We start from the raw sequence: 6,000 nt of genomic DNA, 5'->3' as shown, positions 1-6,000 counted from the left end.
GCAGGAATTATTTCTTTTCTATCCTTCTAAAATTTATGCCTCATACAATTAACTCAGATGAACTGTGCACTCAAGAAATCTCAAGAGAAGAGAGAAAATTGTCACATAATCCATTTAACTTTGACCCAACTCTGATCCTAACTAGTCTCAACTAGTCTTTCAGGGATGCTTAATAAAAGAATTTAACAAGTTTCCTCAAAAACTACCCCTTTATTTCATTTACAGTCTCATGAGAAATATATTAGTTTGACTGCCTTCAAAATGGAATCTTCATAATTACCTTTTCTTCTTTTTCTCTTTTTTGATACAATGACTTGAGTTCCTGTGATCTAAGGGTACTTGAGTGGCAGGTCCTATGTGATTGGATTGTTATAAAACAGCATCTATAGAAAGCCAGAACTTTCATAAACCTATTCACCAATGAGTTTATTAGTTTCACAAGCATGCCTACTGTTTACAAAATCTGCATCTGATGGTTGAAGATCCAAATGCGCAATATCTGCTCTGATATTGCCTTTGGTTCAGATACTAGGGAGTATGGTAATTTTCTCATTTCTAAATTGCTGCATTAAATAATGCTCACTGAAAGGAATGGAAGCTAAGAGTCTCATTAACTGTTATACTGTAGGTCTATTCATAATGTACTTTGAAGAGGAAATGGTCAAAATGGGCCCAACTGTTGGCTTTTGTGGTAGTTTTACGCTTTTTGGGTTTTAGGAGGTTGGAACTAATTCTTTAATGCATAATTCATAATAATAATATTCTGCATGAAAAACTCTAGGTTCTGCATTTTTTTTCTTCAATATAAATCATACCATATCTTCAGTATCTTCTACCCAGCCTCTAATTCTGGAATGATATTAACAGTGGGGAAACAAAAGATGAGATTTATGGTCATTTACTATGTGATAGTACAAAATTTTGTGTTATGTTTTCATAATACAGAAACAAGAATCATAGTACTAGAAACTGCAGGGAGCTATTGCAGCAGCTTCCAAACAAGCATGGTACTTAGTACATAAATTGAAGACTAGACAAACTGCAATAGTAAAGTATAATTCTTAAAATCCACTTGTAGTAGGTTTCTTGAAGTATAGATACTATTTGAGTTCCATGACCTTATGTCAACATGGATAAATACAGAGAAGTAGCTAATAGAGTTCTGTTTTTGAAAAGGTTGGATATAAAACAAGAAAAGTTTTAAAATTGAGATTGTTTCTTTCATGAAAATGAATAATATTTAAATACTCTCTCTATACTCAGAGAGAGAATGAAAAGTTCTTACTCTAGGCCATCGCAATTTCTTTTAAAAGTCTCAAAAACCCACCCTACTGGTGAAGTAAACTGCTCATGAGGATTTATCTGTTGAGTTGAAGGACAAGGATTTTTCTCTTGGCCAATGTGAATTCATTGCTCATCACATTTCTGACATATTCTGATCTGTGGTTTTCTTGTCTACTGACAAGGGAACATGGGACCTTAGTTTAGGATAAACAGTAGAGATTTGTGTTTATGAACTAAGGAATCCAACTTTGGAATTTAGCCTCTAAATTACTGCAATTAGAAATTGCCTACATAAAAGTTTTACATGTAAAAAACATTAGGAATCTTTGCTATTTAATTTGGATTACATATTTCTTCACTCTTTGAATTAAAACTCATAACTAAGTTGGTAATCTTTAGAAGAATAGCTGAAAAAATACATTTATTTTGGACAATTTATTTAAATTGTGGACTTGATGAGTCAATCAATCAACAATTATTTATTTATCTTTTATGTACTTTAAAAATGTCTTAGGCATTGAAGACTCTAGGAGAAAGATTAATAGGCTTAACTCCTAAGAAACTTAATAGATGAATAAGAATTAAAGACTAATATAAAAGAATTTATTAGAATAATGTACCATGGTACTAAAAATTAATTACGAAATCATTTAAACAAGATTTTAATTCCTATGATAATTCTTAAGCAGGAAAAGCCATGAGGAAAATCTTTAAGGATGGGTGGAGGTGCTTAAAAAATGGATGGGTGGAAGCAGAAAGAGAGAGCATGGTGAATGTGAATAAAGGTAGATAAGCAGGCATAATAATGATGGAGGAAGAGATGGACATGATTAGATCAGAGAATGAGTATTAAAGAAATAAAAGTGAATAGGTCTAACTGGGACACATGTTGGAAGATCTTGGCAACCAGGCCAATCCACAATTGATAAAAAAAAGAAACAAGCATTGAAGGCTTTTGAGGAAACTTGGACAGACATGATGCAGACAACATTTGGGAAATGTTTATTTGGTAGTTCTGTCCAGCATAATTTGAATGACAAAGAAAGAAAGTGCTGTCAGACTGGCTAGTTAGAAGGTTTTTGATCATGAGAAAATGGAAATGATAAATCAAGGAGAGAAACAAACGACCTTCAGAAACAGGAATCTTTAGGATTTGAGATCTAAAAATGTGGAATGATAAGTCATTATAGAAGATCCTACAAACACTTTAGTCTCCAGGTGGGGAATATTTTACTTGCACATGAATGTTTCACTAGATGCCTTCCTGGGCTTATTAATCGGTCTCTTCCCAGCTTGCCTTATTAATGTTGATTGCCTTTGAAATATTTTTTATTCTGTGATACCCCACATCTGCTAACAAAGAAGAGCACTCTTGCCAGCATTGTTTCTGAAACTTCCCTTACCTTTGTCAGGTCCTTGTTTTGCCTCTTTATCTATCTAATACCTTGCATAGTTTGCAAGGTTCTCAATGTTGGCTTTGCTCTTGGTTCCTCTTTACAATGCTGCTTTCAGATACTGCTCAATCTCTGAAATTTCCTACAAATTTCTTTACCCACATCAGAATTTTGGTCCTGTCTGTCATAACCCTTTCAATCCCAGAAGGGAATTTGAATGCCTCACATGCAAATCACATTTATATATAAACTGAAAATTAAAATAATCTTCTGAGAGCAGGCAATATAGCCTTTATTCCCCTTAGTGTCTACTATAACACATAGTATAAAGTTTTATATAATTTTTAAAAATTTTTTTTTACTGATTTTAAGCAATTTGATTGTAATGTGCCATACTTTTCTTTGTGTGTGTGTGTGTGTGTGTGTATACTGCTTGGAATTTATTGAGATTATTAGGTATATAGACCTATAGTTTTCCTTAAATTTGAAAAATTTTCTAGTGTTATTTTTTCCAAGATTTTTTGCCCCCCGCCCTTTTCTTTTTCTGAGACTCCCATTATATGTATGTTAGATGCTTGATATTTTCCTACAAGTTATGGAGACTTTTAAAATTTTTATTCATTTTTTTTTAAATCACTATGCTGTAGTTTAGTTAGATTCTGTGTCTTCAGGTTCTTGGATCTTTTCTTCTAGGACATTGCAGAGCCATTTTAAAGAGTGGGGCTCCCTTTCTGATTCAGGTGAGTTAGGATGCCCAGCCTAATGCCTTAGTGGGGGTGGGGGCTACAGACACCTGCGGCATGGGATGCGCCTAGTGGAGCCATGACATGAGAGGAGCTATCTCAAAGAGCTCTAGAATAGCTGGGGTCACTGCCACAGCGTAGACAGTACCCATGGAGGTGACACTGCTGTCACAGTGGATCTGAAAGACAGAGCATCAAGCCAAAGAAGATTATTCTTGAGTCTTAAGGTCTAACGGAATTTTCCCTGTTAGTGTTTGTATTTATTTTGGCTCTATTACTTTTTTTTTTCTTTTCTATTTCTCTTTCTCTCTCTCTCTTTTTTTTGAACAAGAGTACCTATCATATGCCTGTTCCATCACTGCATTTTATAAGCACATAACTTGTTTGGTTTTACAAGTTCACGGTTTAGAGAGGAATTTACGTCAATATGAAATATATCCTGAGTCTTACCCATATCTGATTTAGATGATATTTAGATGAGACTTGAACTTAGATTTTAGAGTTTATGCTGGAATGAGTTAACACTTTTGGAAAACTATGTTGGGATGTACTTTGCATACAAGAAAGACATGAATTTAGGAATGGGACAGGAACAGACTATTATGGACCGAATTTTTGTGTCCTCCAAAAAGTTATATGTTGAAATCCCGACCCTCTGGTATAATGGTGTTAGAAGGTGGTATTTTTGAGAAGTGATTCGGTCTGAAGGTATAGCTATCATGAATTGGATTAGTACCCTTATAAAAGAGACTTCAAAGAGCTCTCTCCCTTCTCCATGTGAGGACACAGCAAGAAATAGGTCATTTATGAACCAGAAAGTGGATCCTGACAAGACATGGAATCTGTCAGTGCCTTGATCTTGGACTTCTCAGCCTCCAGGACTTTGAGAAATAAATGTTTGTTGTAGAAACTTAAATGGCCTAACATAGTACCATTTCAAAAAAAAAATAAAAGGACAACTAAAAGAAATCTTGATCAATATTTGTAGAATGCTTTAAAAAAATTAAATAGGAGGTTATTTATGGTTAAAAGAAAATGGTTAGAGTGAGGAAAATATATTTACAAATAATATGTAGTTTAATACTGTATGAATAGATGTTGAGGAAAATGCAGTAGAATAGAAGATAACTCAGAAAGGAGTAAGTAAAGAGTGTAGAAAGGTGAGGTATCTATATAAGATTTTCTCTTCTTTCAAGTGTTAGATTTGAAGCTCAGGTACCTCTGGATGGGAGACCTACATCGGTCCTAACCGATGGATGAGTGTTTTTTCTCAGATTTAGCAATAGAGATTAGAAACCTAAATAAAACTTTCATTTGTTTGTTTGCAGTTCAGTTATTTCAACATGAATGGAAAGGAGGGAGGCTGACACAAGGCAGGGAGAAGGAGGAAGGCAGGCTGGAGTAGAGTGTAGGACAGTGGGATTAGTGTTGACTAAGCTCCTTGGTCTGCAAGACTTATTCTATCAGGAGAAAGCAACCAATGCTTGCTTTTATTTTTTATTCTTTGTACCCAAGCAACATGAATTGGTATTTTCAGAAATCTTCAAGAAATATTTTTGCTGATTTTTCTTCAATTGAGGAGGGAATATACAATTGAAGAATGAAAGAAATATATGAGCAAGTATAATAATAATGTTTCATTGAAGCTAAGGATAAAATATCTGTAAAACTGAAATGTCAAAGGAAAAACTCAATTTCAGACATAAGAGTATTAGCCTACTGCTTTAAGATAAGGTTCAGACTTCTTATTTAAAACTTTGAAGGAGAAAATGTTTTCATCTTGTCTAAGAAGTTTTGTGTCATATTTTAATGGAAAAATAATTACATTCTGAAATGCTTGTAAAGTAAGTACAGAGATTGTGGGCAACAGTGACAAGACATAAATGTCTTAAATCTCAGGGAATTTTTCTTATTTCAGTCCCAAGTAATTACTTTCTCTTACAGACAATATCATTGGAAATCATGGAAATCATAGACTGAAAGTGTAGCTGTTGAAAGAGTGAGCTCTAAATTGCCAAAAATAAAAATTATTGATTTTTTTTATTACATTGAAATGTGTTTTCCCCCCTTCCTTTGACCATAGTTAAGATAAGGGACAAACCATTTGAACATCTGATAATATCACTAATTGCTGTGCTAATTAACGGAGCTGTGCCAGAGAATGCAGACACCAGGTTGTTTCCATGGGGAGCCTTTATAATTGATAGGGACTAGGTTTGGAAGAGAAGCTAGATTTAGTGTACTTGCTTTGTGTTCCACTCTACGGTGTCTAAATCAGTCCTCCAGACAAAAAGATGGTATACCACCGAGTTAGCCAGAATACACTGCTTTTCCTGCTAGTTCCTTCACTGTGTTTAAAGTAGTTGAAACCAGCTGTGAGCTGGCTGCCTAGGTTTGAAGAAAGAGATCTCTTCCTATGTCTCGTTCTATAGCATGATGGAAGAGTAAGATCCATTTGTGTCATGAACATGAGTCTAATCAGCATTTTGAAAAATCATTGAATTAATTGCATTATTATTTTTTAATTTGCTTAACAACAGTGAATTAGATGCATGTTGATTTTAAGAAATGGTATAGAG

The 6,000-nt window shown here is 34.2% G+C and overlaps 1 protein-coding gene across 1 annotated transcript in view; it reads left to right on the top strand.

The window, feature by feature from the left end:
- Window positions 1-6,000, top strand: part of WDR49 (WD repeat domain 49) — a 113,684-nt gene that overhangs the window by 26,877 nt on the left and 80,807 nt on the right. The window lies entirely within an intron of this gene.

This window comes from Pteropus alecto, unplaced genomic scaffold (assembly GCF_000325575.1).
Source record: "Pteropus alecto unplaced genomic scaffold, ASM32557v1 scaffold33, whole genome shotgun sequence".
In the NCBI taxonomy this organism is placed as follows: Eukaryota; Metazoa; Chordata; class Mammalia; order Chiroptera; family Pteropodidae; genus Pteropus; species Pteropus alecto.
The sequence above is the reverse complement of the archived record's forward strand: the minus strand, read 5'-3'. Positions and strand labels throughout refer to the sequence as shown.